Source organism: Neomonachus schauinslandi, chromosome 9, assembly GCF_002201575.2.
Source record: "Neomonachus schauinslandi chromosome 9, ASM220157v2, whole genome shotgun sequence".
Taxonomy (NCBI): domain Eukaryota; kingdom Metazoa; phylum Chordata; class Mammalia; order Carnivora; family Phocidae; genus Neomonachus; species Neomonachus schauinslandi.
The window spans coordinates 137,699,715-137,713,700 of record NC_058411.1 but is presented as its reverse complement, the minus strand read 5'-3'; the positions used below and the strand labels follow the sequence as shown (position 1 = coordinate 137,713,700).

Below are 13,986 nucleotides of genomic sequence, written 5' to 3'. Positions count from 1 at the left end.
ATTGGGGGGCAGTCCTTTGGGAGTCGAGGTTCCCTAAGGGACCTCTGCTGACATGCAGGAGTTGGGCCTCATTACCATCAGGTGGGGATAAATGTCCCAGCTCCCCACTTCACCTCTGATACCACCTGGCAGGAGAAGGCTCTGCCTCATTATGCCGGGAACGGGGTGGGGGGGCGGGGCAAGTGTAGGCTCCCACTCAGTCTTTGCTGATGGGGCTGGGATATCGTTTTTTGGAGTTTGACTGGACTGGAGTGATTATTGGCTACAAGTTTCCTGTCTTGCTTGTCTGCCCCTGTCCTGGTCTTTTGACTAAAGAAAGCAGACTTCTCTTGGGGCTTCTTGTGGTCTGCAAGCATTGAGGTATCAGGACACCAGCTTCTCCAGTATCCCGTCAGCTATAAAAGGGCAAAAGAAAACCCAAAGAACCCACTGCCATGTCGTTCTTTGCATCTCAAGGTCGCTAGCAAGTCGGCCTCTTCTCTCAACCTCAAAGAGTCTTCTCATGTCTGTTTACATACAATGTCCAGGGGTTTTAGCTTTACTTAGTGGGAAAAATAGGAGTAAATATGTCTAGCCCATTTTGTCTGGAACCAGAAGTCAGGAGTCTTTTTTATTATAACTTACCACATTACACTCTATTCCAGCTCTTTAAGAGTTCGCTTTACTTTTTTTTTTTTTTAAGATTTTATTTATGTATTTGAGAGAGAGAGAGAGAGAGAGCATGAGCAGGGGGAGGGGCAGAGAGAGAAGCAGACTCCCTGCTGAGCAGGGAGCGCAACTGGGGACTGGATCCCCGGACTCTGAGATCATGACCTAAGCCGAAGGCAGACCCTTAACAGACTGAGCCACCCAGGCGCCCCAAGATTTCGCTTTACTTGATAAACTGTGACTTGTTAGAGGGGAAGAACTGTGTTTTATTTGTCTGTGTCCCTAGTGCCTAGCAGAGTAGCAATACATTATTTTTGTAATTGAAATGTAGTATGTTATCAAGCATTTCCCAGGTTAAGAATTTGTGCAGATACAGCTATATTACCACCAGAGGGCAGTAGCAGCCACCCTTCATCAGGGGCTCCCAAGCCTGTATGCCCCACAGCAGAATGAACGCTTTCCCCAGAACTGCTTGTCCTTCTTTTGGGTGAGAAAAGCTGAAGTCTGGGAACTTACTGTAATTGGGCCTCTCAGGGATAAAAAAGGACCTCGGGGTGGCTGACAAGGCTGCACCTGGATCACGTGGATTCCATTCTTTTGGGTTACGATGTGTTCTGTGTTCCCATGAAGGGAGGGGAAGTCACTCACATATATCTAGCATCTAGAGGGACAGTCATGATTCTGGGCACTCCTCACAGTAATCCTACAAGGCAGGCATTATTTCCTCCCTTTTACTGAGGAAACTGAGGCTCAGAGGGTCTCTCACAGCTAGTAAGAGGGAGCACTGAAACTCTTACACTGCTTCCCCCCAGGGGATCCAAGGACAGCCTCCTCCCCTGACAGAGTGGTGGGGGGAAGGGCCCTCACTGGCAATGGAGGGTCAGGTCAGCCCCACATCCAGCAAGCCTCTCAGCCCCGTGTTCTTCATCCTTCTTTAATGGGATGATAGTCAACTTCGCTTTTAAGAGCTATGTGATCTAGGGACAGGACCAGCAGGGCCCAGTACAAAGTGAAAATGTGGGACCCCTTATTTAAAAAATTAAAAATTTCAAAACAGGGGTGCCTGGGTGGCTCAGATGGTTAAGCATCTGCCTTTGGCTCAGGTCATGATCTCCAGGTCCTGGGATCGAGCCCTATATCGGGCTCCCTGCTCAGCGGAGAGCGTGCTTCTCTCTCTCCCTCTGCCTCTCCCCCTGCTCATGCTCTTTCTATCCCTCTGTCTCAAATGAATAAATAAAATCTTTAAACAAAACAAAACAAAAATTTCAAAACAGCAACAGCAGAGCATTAAACCAAGCACGGGGCCCTTCTAAATGTGAGGGGCCTGTGTGACCATACAAGGCACGTGTCCATGAAGCCAGCTTTGTCTAGAGCAATAATAGAAATAATGAAATCATAATACCTTCCCTCTTTAGCACAACTAATCTGCACTATGTTCTTTCACTATAAATCTTTTATTTCTTTCAATCTTTCTGGGGTTTTCTCCCCCTTTGTGTGGGCTTTGTTTGTTTGTTTTTTCAGAGAGAGAGAGAGAATCTTAAGCAGGCTCCATGCCCAGTGTGTGACCCTGACGCAGCGCCTGATCCCACAACTCTAAGATGATGACCTGAGCCGAAATCAGGACAACTGAGCCACCCAGGCACCCCTCCCCCTGTGTGTTTTTATCTCTACAATGAGGAGGTTGGACTAAACCAGAAGTTCTTAACCCTGGTTACACATTAGAAGCACCTGAGGACTTGAAAAAACTATCCAAAGCTGGCCCTACCCCCGCAAAGATTCTAGCTGAACTGGGTGGCAGTGGGGCTGGGACATGTCACTAAACTCCCTGCCCAGTTCTGAGACTCTGATTCCTACTTGAGGGTGATGATGACAAAAATGTTCTTCCCCTCCTTGGAAAAAGCAGCGGAGGTATCTGGACCACTCTAGCGCCCATTGGGCAGGGAGCCTTGAGGTCTCAGGTCTGGGAATTTTTACTGGCAATGACACGAAGAGTATGTGTCCTTGGTGGGTCTGGATAAGGGGCGGGTCTTCTGAGGAGCTTGTTTCTAGCCACAGCAGTCGTTTGTTCAACTCTCCATTCTGCTCAGGGTCCCGGTGCTCCAGTGTTCCTTGGGGGTCTCGGGGGACGCCGTCAATTTGTGGCAGGATTCCTGGGCACGAAGGAAAAACAGTGGCTTTCCCGAGCCTTCTGGGAACTGCCAGCTTGCCTAACTTCCTCAACAGAGCCAGAGCAACGTGCGTAAAGCTGTGAGGGAGAAGAAAGCAGAAAGGAAAATGTTTATCACACACTTTCTGAGTGCCTGGCATTGCACTAGGAACACTCACATTTAATCTTCCCAAACCCTTCTGGGTAAGTATTTTTTTAAATCTCCATTTTAACAGCCCAGAAAAGCTAAGTAAGTTGCTGGATGTCACACAGTTCACTGAGTGGTCCCTCTACTTACTGGAGGGGGAGGGCTGTGGTTCAGAGATACGGTGGAGTGGGGTGAAGGCTGGGTGGTGCTTGCTTCACCCCTGCCCTCTCATCTCTCTGACCCCTGCTGGCCAAAGGCCTGGGACCCCAATCTCTTGGTCAAACCCCACCTCTACTCTCACCCCAGCAGTGCTCCCTGGGAAACCGGGTCTGAGGGCCAGTATGCTCCCAGAGTCTGTGCGACTGGCCCTCTTTTCTGGCTGAGAAAGCCAAGCTGTGGCCGAAGCCAGTGAGGCATGGCCTAGGCCTGCCTTATCAGGCCTGCACAGAGCTCAGAAACCCTTCACCCTGGGTCCTGTGGAAATGGTTTGGAACACTGGGTCCATTCACTGATGTGAGAACCCAAGGATGAAAGGAAGGTCCCCTGGGAAGGCAGCCCAGGCTCCTCACAGAAGCCCATCGGGAGATGGGGCTAATGCAGTGATCCTGGGGCCACTGAGCAGGCTGAAACTCCTTCTAGAATGAAACTCCTTCTCTGAAGTCAGTTATACTGCCCAGAACCTGAATCTGCCACACAGATTGGGGTAGTTCTGTGAGAATGATCATCAGCCTCAGGCTCTGCTCAAGGGGGGTTAGCCTCACCTTTGAGGAAGGGTCTCAAATTCCCCTCCCTACACTTGGAGGGGCTTGTAGAGGGTCAGGAAAGCTGTGGGGTCCTGGTGGAAGGGTGGTAAGGGAGGAAACCTTAGACAATTTAGGGGGGTGGGCAGGACTGCAATCTCCCTAATGGATTCATGGCCAGACCAGAGGGGAAGGCTGAAGCTAATCTGAAGGCCCCACCCCCTAGGAATCTACCCGCCCCCCTTCAGGAGGGGGACCTGCAGTTTCAGAGCCCTGGGTTGGGTGGGCCAGTGAGGCCTGGACCCGCTAATAAGTGCCATGACGAAAGATTTCTATCACATTGTGACTCCCAGGACTGCCAAGTGGCTCAGGAGTGTAGGGCTGGGGAATATTCTTTTAGTTCATTCTTCAAAAGCAAAGGTCAGATGAAAAATATTTTGTAAGATGAACTGTGATATGGGATGAGAGACAGTCCAGGAGATGGATGGGGGTGATACTTGCACAACAGTGTGAATATACTTACTTAATGCTGCCAAAATGTTCACTTTAAAATTATTAAAACGGGGTGCCTGGGTGGCTCAGTCGTTAAGCGCCTGCCTTCAGCTCAGGTCATGATCCCAGGGTCCTGGGATCGAGCCCCGCTTCGGGCTCCCTGCTCTGCAGGAAGCCTGCTTCTTCCTCTCCCGCTCTCCCTGCTCGCCCTGCTTGTGTTCCCTCTCTTGCTGTGTCTCTGTCAAATAAATAAAGAAAATCTTTTAAAAAAATTATTAAAACAGTAAATTTTATGATATGTGTATTTCACTACAACTGAAAAAAGAGGAATGTGAAACTGTGGTTAGCTTAGGAAGCATGTCAGGTCAGTCTCCTCTGAGGCTGAAGAGAGGATTCATGTGCTCCAAGAGCGTGTGCAGGCTGTGGCCACTCAACTTTTGAGGAAGGCATTGTCTTCTCCTCAAGGCTCACAGTGACCCACCCAAGGGGTTAGAAATAGATTTTGAAGAGCCTGACAGATGTGCCTCTCTTCTCACTCTTTCTGGCTATCCTTGGGTCAATGAGACAGGATTTTCTTTCTCCAGTAATACTTGGGGATGAATGTGAGGAATGAGCCAATAGATCAGGTCCTGGCTCAGGAAGCATTTTTTGCCACCATGTTTTAGGACTGATAAACCATTTTACAAAATCACAGCTGGCGTGATTGTGTGGAGTTTGTAGTGGAGAATGTAGGCATCCAACCTCAGAGAGCCAGATAATGACCCAGAGGAGAAGACACTCTGGGCAGAGATCCCAAAAGTCTCCCTGTAGGGGTCCATAGAGGTATGCTAGGAACACAAGGAGTCCCAGGAAAGAAAGGACTTCCTTGCCTGGAGTGTATCTTAAAACTCCTGTATCACAGGAGTGGATCATATTATGTTTTTATTTTTATTTTTATTTTTTTAAGATTTTTTTTATTTATTTATTTGAGAGAGAGAGAATGAGAGACAGAGAGCATGAGAGGGAGGAGGGTCAGAGGGAGAAGCAGACTCCCTGCCGAGCAGGGAGCCTGATGCGGGACTCGATCCAGGGACTCCAGGATCATGACCTGAGCCGAAGGCAGTCGCTTAACCAACTGAGCCACCCAGGCGCCCCCATATTATGTTTTTAGACTTCGGCAACCCATATACTGAAACAGGAGTGATAAAGAAGATTAACTTGGTCCCTGCACAAGGATGACATCAAATTTGTAAAGCATTCCATATTTTTTAGTAGTAGATAGTTGAAAAGTAAAATTTAAAAAACCATCCAACTTGGGGGTGCCTGGGTGGCTCAGGCAGTCAAGCATCTAACTCTTGATTTTGGCTCAGGTCATGGTCTCAGGGTTTTGAGATTGAGCTCTGCATCAGGCTCCACGCCCAGTGTGCTTAAGATTCTCTCTCTCTACCTCTCCCCTCCCTTAAAAAAAAAAATCCAATTTACAATAAAAACAAAAAACAGAAAATACTTAAGAATAAATTTAACAAAAGATGTGCAAAATTTACACACTAAAAACTATAAAACATTCCTGAGGGAAATTTTTAAAGGATCTAAACACATGGAGAGATATACCATGTTCATGGATTAGGAGACTCAATACTGTTAATTCTCCTCAATTGATTTACAGATCTCATAAATCATAATCTCCATAGGCTTATAGAATTATAAAAATTGACATACTGACTCTAAAATTTATGCAGAAATGCAAAGGACCTAGAATATCCAAAGCAATCTTTTTTTTTAAAGATTTTATTTATTTATTTATTTGACAGAGAGACACAGCGAGAGAGGGAACACAAGCAGGGGGAATGGGAGAGGGAGAAGCAGGCTTCCCGCTGAGCAGGGAGCACGATGCGGTACTTGATCTCAGGGCCCTGGGATCATGACCCAAGCCGAAGGCAGACGCTTAACGAATGAGCCACCCAGGTGCCCCCAAAGCAATCTTGAAAAGAAGTTAGAAGACTTACATTACCTTACTTCAAGACTAAATATAAAACTATACTAATCAACATAGCGTGGTACCATTATAAGGATCAACCAGTAAATCAAGGGGCAGAACAGAGAACTGAAAATAGACTCACGCTTATTTAGTTATTTGGTGTTTGACAATGGTGCCAAAGCAATCCAAGGGAGAGAGAAAAATCTTTTCAATAAATGGGGGCTGGAATAACTGGATACCCAAATTTTAAAAAAAAAGAGCCTTAACTCCTATTTCACACCATACACAAAAAGTAACTCAAGACAGAGCACAGATGCAAAATAAAAGCTAAAACCATAAAGCTCTTAAAACAAAACCAAGGAGAATACCTTTGTGGCTTGAGAATAGCAAATGTTTCTTAGGAAAGTAATAGCCATGAGTTAAAAAACTGATAAATAAGACTTTAACAATAACATAAGCTCATCAAAGACATTGTTTAAAAATCAAATAGGCAAGGGATGCCTGACTGGCTCAGTCGGTAGAGCATGTAACTCTTGATCTCGGGGTTGTGAGTTTGAGCCCAACGATGTGTGTAGAGATTACTTAAAAAAAAAGAAAATCTTAAAAAAAAAAAACAGGTTAGCTATACACTGCGGTCAAATTTTGCAAAATATATCTGAAAAGAACTGATATCCAAGATATATAAAGAATGTCTACAACTCGATAATAAAAAGACAAACAACCCCAGTGAAAAATTGGCAAAAGATTTGAACAGATGTGGGGTGGCTGGGTGGCTCAAATTTAAAAAAATACAAAACCTTTTTTTTAAAGATTTTATTTATTTATTTATTTGTCAGAGAGAGAGAGAGAGAGAGAGAGAATGAGAACAAGCAGGGGGAGTGGCAGGCAGAGGGAGAAGCAGGCTCCCTACTGAGCAAGGAGCCTGATGCAGGGCTCGATCCCAGGACCCCGGGACCATGACCTGAGTCGAAGGCAGACACTTAACGACTGAGCCATCCAGGCGCCCCTAAATAAATAAAATCTTTTTTTTATTAAAGATTTTATTTATTTATTTGACAGAGAGATGAGAGCACAAGTAGGCAGAGAGACAGGCAGAGGGAGGGGGAGAAGCAGACTCTCCACTGAGCAGGGAGCCCGACATGGGGCTCGATCCCAGGACCCTGGGATCATGACCTGAGCTGAAGGCAGCCGCTGAACCAACTGAGCCACCCAGGTACCCCTAAATAAATAAAATCTTTTTTAAAAATTGAACAGATGCTTCACAAAAGATGATATACAAATGGATGACAAGCACACAAAAAAGACAATATTATTAATAATCAGGGCAATGCAAATTAAAACAATAAGATACTACTACATACACAACAAAATGGCTAAAATTTAAATGACTGACCCCTACCAAAGGCTCATGAGAATAAGGAGCAACCAGAACTCTCATATGTTGTTAGTGGGAATGTACGTTAATACAACCACTTTGGAAAAAGCCAGTTCTTTTCAAACTAATTATACACCAACCCTATGACCCAGGAATTCCACATCTAGGTATTGACCTGAGAGAAATGAAATTATGTCCCCAAAAAGACTTACACAGGAATGTTCATAGCAACTTCTTCGTAATAGCCAAGAAGCTGGAAAAAACCCGACATCCATCAATAGGAAAATGGGTAAAATGCTATATTCATAAAATGGAATATTACTCCAAATAAAAAAAGAACAAATTACTGGTACATGCAGCAACATAGGTTACACAAAACCATTATGTTGAGTGAAATAAGCCTTACACAAAAGAGTATATTCTATATGATTCAATATATATAAAGTTCTAGAACAGGTAAAACTAATCTATGGTGGAAACAATCCAAACAGTGGTGTCCTCTGAGATGTTGGGGGCAGGTATTGATTGGGAAGGGGCATAAGGAAACATTCTGGGGTGATGGTAGGGTTCTATATCTTGACAGAGGTTAGGGTATACGGGTTTATGTATTTGTGAAAATTGGGCAAATGCACACTTAAGATTCTGTGTTTCATTGGTTGTAGGTTTCACTTCAAAAAACTATAAACAGGCGCTCCTGGCTGGCTCAGTTGGTAGAACATGCAACCTTTGATCTCAGGGTCATGAGTTCAAGCCCTACATTGGGTATAGAACCTACTTAAAAAAATTTTTTTAACTATAAACAAATAATACCAAGCTCTAGTTAAAGATAAACATACTGAAGTAACTAAGGGGATGTTATTGATGTCTGCAATTTACTTTGAGATGCATAAAAACATAAAATGTATTGATGGATGGATGGAGAGGTAGAGAGAGATATGATAAAGCAAATATAATAAAGTATTAAATTGGGTGATGGGTATAGGAATATTTTCACTGTGAAAATCATTATGTTTGAAAATTTTCATTAAAAATATTAAAAAAAAGACATACAGCTATATCATGGATAGCATATAAAATTTATGTGAATTTTATATGATAGAACAGGAATGTTCCAGACAATTCTTGAACATATTCCCTTTATTGGCCTGAAGTGCCCCCTTCTTCCCAACACTTAACCATAGTGATTTTTTTTTCCCCCTTCCTTTCTCTTGGGAAACAAAAATTCTAGCAAATTGTGTCTGATGGCTCTTGTTCTCTCTGTAACCAGAGATTCGGCTTCTGGCAGTTTTAATTTGCTACTAGAGACTCAAGAGGACTGCCCACTGTGCTTGTCTAAAAGAGATAATCAAGTTACAGTTGACCAGTTAGATGATATCAAGGCCTCTGGAGGACAAATCCTTCGGCATTCGCCAAGTGGAGACACAGCAGGGACCCAAGGCCAGAAGCCCCAGCACCCTGCAATAGGCACTGTGCAGAAGCTAACTTTGGTTTGGAGCTAGCTGGAGGTCGTTGGAAAGAGGAAGCCTTTTATCCCAGCCCTTGGGGGAAGTAAAAGGAGGAGTTGGAGTGGGGTCTGCTGAGCCAGTGCTGGGGAGCTGAGCATCAGGGCATCAGGCCAAGAGGACGCTCCCAGGTCACTATGGCCCCTCCCTGCCTCCTGGCCTGGTGACTTTTACTCCTGGGTTGGGTGATTACTCAGTTAACCTGAGAGCCCAGGGACCAGCCTGAGCGGCTCTTGCCAGAACTGGAGGGCTTGGAGTGGGGATAGGGCTGACTGGGAAAAGGTGGTCTTCACGGGCAGGGCCAGAGGAGGGAAAAGACGAAGGCGACTTGACTTCTTTCGGCTGAGGGCCAGTGGCAGCCTGCCTGGTCAGCCCGTCCTGCCCACCCCACGCCGCGATGAGTGAGGTAACCATGCGTCGTGAAGATAATGGAGAAGGAGAGTGGATGAATAGGGGTGCAATGTCCCCACAGTCGCCTACGGGCCTAGAGTCCTTGCATCTGAGCATCTCTGACCTTGTGGGCATGGTCATGGATCACCCCCATTCTTGTATCTTTCCTTGTTATGTCTATTTTTTGAGTGTCTGTGTGTGTTTATCCTGATTTCTTTTCTAAAAAAAAAAAAAAAATTATCTCTTGTTAAAAAGTAATATGTACTTATCACAGAAAATTCAGATAAACAAATTAAATAAATTGAAATAATCACCCAAAGGTAACCTCTGTTAAGCCTGCGATGTGTTTCCTGACAATGTTTATTTCCCAGTGGGTATATACGCAATTTAAAAAATGAGATTATAATATGTGTGCTGCCTTGTAGCCTGCCTTCTCCACTTAACAGTGCATCATGGAGGTCTTTCCTGGTCATGAAATACAAGGAAATAATGATCATTTTCACCAGTTGCTTAGCATCCCAATAACACGGATGTGCACTAAGTTGTTTAATCTCCTCTTAGTGGACATTTAGCTTGTTAAAGCATTTTGCTATTATAAACAGTACTGTGACTATAAACATCCTCGGACTCAAATCTGCCCTTGTCTTTGATTTTTTTTTTTTTTCATGAATTCTTTGGTGTGGAATTATTCTCTTAGATGGAAGGTAGACTGCTTTAAAGTCTTTGTTGACGTTTCTTTTGCTAAATATAAGGGACATCTGATGTGCTTCCCTGCTCAGAATTCTTTATCCCCCTTCTTCTAATAACAGCCTTTGTTTTTCCTTTAGGGAGCCACACCTCCCCTACTCTCTCTGGCCCTTGTGGGCTGTCAGTCACTCTGAGCCTCTCCTCTAACCGGTCTGAACATGTCACTTGAGGCAGCCAGAGTACTCTCTTCCCTAGGCTGCGTGTTCAGTTCAGAGATGGGCATAAGATCCAGAGAGAGTTAATCAGAGTGTTCCCTGAGACTTTATATGAAGCTTCTGTGAGTGGTGGTGGTGGTGGGGGGGGGGTCTTTCCTTTTTTGATCAGAAGCCACAAAGATACGGGCTTAAGACTCTAGGAGGCCATCGGAGGGGGAGACGAACCATGAAAGACGATGGACTCTGAAAAACAAACAGGGTTCTAGAGGGGAGGGGGGTGGGAGGATGGGTTAGCCTGGTGGTGGGTATTGAGGAGGGCACGTTCTGCATGGAGCACTGGGTGTTATGCACAAACAATGAATCATGGAACACTTCATCTAAAACTAATGATGTAATGTATGGGGATTAACATAAGAATTAAAAAAAAAAAAAGACTCTAGGAGGCCATCCTCCCTGAATCCAGCTATGCCTAAAGCCATCCCTCCCTAGGTCTTCCCACTTAACTGAGTCAATGAATATCCTTTGTTTGTTTGTTTGTTTGTTTGTTTTGTATGGATTGCTGCCATTTGTAAGTGAAGGAGTCCTGAATAATATTCTATGTTGTCCTCCTGAAAAGTGGTACAAATGTATACTCCAATAGGGACCAAATTTGGAAGCTGACAAGGCAAACCTAGATTATTAGAAAATTATTCCTTAGAATTCTGCATGAAATGAGAATATTCACAGGCTACAGTGAACGTAGTAGTTAATGGATAGGTGGGTCCTGCACAGATGTTTATTACGTTTAAGAATAAGTAAGGATGCATGGGTGGCTCAGTCTGTTAAGCGTCTGCCTTCGGCTCAGGTCATGATCCCAGGGTCCTGGGATCGAGTCCCGAATCGGTCTCTTTGCTCAGAGAGGAGCCTGCTCCTCCCTCTGCCTTTGCCACTCCCTCTGCTTGTGCTCTGTCTCTCTCTCTCTCAAAGGCATCCTGGGCCTTCTGAGATCGTGGGTTAAGCAGTCAGCATCAACCACAATACATTCTTGCCAAAATGTTAACGTAAATTTGATCAAGCCTTTAGATCTAACTTCTCTAGTTTGCAGGAAATGCAGAGGATAAAGGAACAAGGTAAGTGACATCACAGGAAACAATCAGACCTATCTAGATAAATAAGACAGTCAACAAGACACTGGTCTGAGTTCTTCAAATCCATGTCAGTAAAAACACACACACACAAATAGCAAAACAAAACAGTGGAGGTCTCTTCTAGATTAAAGTTACTTAAGACATATAACATCAAATCTAATTCTTGGTCCTCGATTGGATTCTGGTTTGAACAATCCATCTTCAGCATTGTCTCTGGGGATAGTGAAAAAAATCTGAGAAAAGACAAGGTATTTGTTAATATTAAGTATTATTAAGTAGCTACTACTTGGGAAAATATTTATGTTTTGAAGACATACCTATTAAAGTATTTAGGGATAAAATATTGTATTAGCTCCTCTGATTTTGTTACGTTAAAATACTTCAGCAGGATGGACCCCCCTGGCTGGCTCAGTTGGTGGAGCATGCAGCTCTTGATCTCGGGGTTGTGAGTTCAAGCCCCACATCGGATATAGAGATTACTTAAAAAAACATAAAATACATAAGCAGGAAAAAAGTAGATGAAACATGACGAATTGTTCAGTGTTAAATCTGAGTGAGGAGTGCATTTGGGTGTGAGTGTTCATTATACTACCCCTCTATTTTTCTGTATATTTGGAGTTTTTTATGATAAATTTTAACAGATCAAGAATATTTGAACAATTATTGTTAAATCTGGATATTTCATGTAGAGAAGTCCACGGAGTATCTGGTCACTGGGTCCATATTTCCAAATGGAAACCTCTCCCCTTCCGTCCTTCTGACCCCAACACACCCTTCTTCTATCCCCTTCCTACACTCATTTACCTGCCTGGCCCTTGAAAGTATTTGCCTTTGCCTACAAAGATCCACTCAAACATACAAGCAATAATTAAACCATTACTTCTGGGATACACACAGGATGAAGGTTCCTGGTAAGGAGGCAGGACCAACTTTAGGAGCAGCAGAGTGAGAACCTCAGGACCCAGGCAGCTGGTCAGGGCTCAGGGGCCTTTCTCAGGGCAGTGTCATTGGCTCCGGGGCTGTCTGAGTCGTGTGATTTTAAGTCACTGATTATGTGTGAATATTTATCCTTCCTCTTGGCTGCCCACGAACAATTTTCTGATGTTTAGGATTGCCTCCACCTTTGGAGTCTGTCTCCCTAAAGTAGAAAACAGAAACGTACCTTCCCAGCTTCCTTTGCAGTTAGGACATAGAGGTAAGACCGGGGTCCACCGATCGGATGCAGCCTCGGAGCCTACCAGTTGGGAAGTGAGTGCCAGTTTGGGGGAGGTGGTGGCAGAGCTGTGTGCCCAGCATCAGCCCTGGGAGGGGCCATGCCTGGCCACAGTCCACTGGGGCGGCCATGAGCTCTCCTTACAGCAGCTCTGCCTTGTCCCAGCTCTCACACCCAGCCTCGTCTCCTCACAGTGCTTCTCAGAGGCACCCGAAAGCTTTTTCTGCTTACACTCACCCCAGTGGGTTCTGTTTGCGGCCAAGAACTCGGAGTATTTGCCACCTAATCTCTCCAGGCCTGTAACTGAAGAGTGAAGGAGAAAACTTCAGTGGGATAGAGTCAGAGCCCTTTTCACCCATATCCTGTACTTCCCCAAACCCCAGTCATTTGGGGAGTGAGCCTCCACTGAGATGTCAAGCCCCAGGGTGCGGGGGCGGCCTCAGCAAGACAGGTTCTGATTGAGGGAGTCACTGTTCCACCGGTGAGGTCTGCCAAAAGAGCAGCTTTGTCTACCTTGGCCATTAACTTCATGTTTCTTGGCACAGAAGAGTTCGTCTCCTAAATCAGACCACACAAAGGAGAGCTGAATGCTTTCCAAGCCAGCCCAGCAGATTTTCCCTGGGGCTTGTTTGAAACTTAACAATCTCCTGTGATGAATACTTCCTTCCAGATGTTCCCAGAGCTCAATGGATAGTATCACCTTGGTCTTAGGACCCCATGAGCCTTTGATCCCCAAGATTCCCAGAGACCAAGTACAGTAGATATGGTGGGAGGGTGGAGAAGAAAAAGAAAACCACACCCATTAATTCAGAAGATTGAGTTATCCAAATCAATTAGCCAAATGATACATAGCAGCCGTGTCTAAACAGTGCACTCTGACTCAGCTCTATTGATGCCATTGTGGGGATGAAGCCCATGCACGTCCTGGGCCCCAGCCACCTACCCAGAGGCCCCTCACAGCTCACAGTGGGTGAGAGGGGAAGACTTGCACGGCCCATGACCCACTGCATTATCCGCTCACCCAGCCCAAACTCCTCCCTACCCTCCTGGGTTTGCCCACCTTCCTGCCTTTCTCTGGGACTTGAACCAGATATGTAACTCTCCAGGAGTTGGAGACAATCCAGCAGCCAGCCGTACTCAAACTCAGAAGTTATCCCCGGGTGACTTGGACCGCAGATAATAATAAATAATAGCCAGTATTTCGGTAGTCTTCCAGTGTGCCATGCACTGTTCTAAGAAGCACACATCAAGCCTTGGTTTAATGTTTTATTGATTGTCTAGACTTAAGAAAGTGATGGGAAAATGTTAATTCAGATTAAACTTAAAAGTGTGTTATGTCTGTGCCC

General features: G+C 44.9%; 1 non-coding gene across 1 annotated transcript; it reads left to right on the top strand.

The window, feature by feature from the left end:
- The first annotated feature begins 5,316 nt into the window (after nucleotides 1-5,316).
- LOC123325797 lies at nucleotides 5,317-5,422 on the top strand. The gene has a single exon (XR_006540649.1). It is a non-coding gene; the product is annotated as a U6 spliceosomal RNA (small nuclear RNA).
- Nucleotides 5,423-13,986: the final 8,564 nt, after the last annotated feature.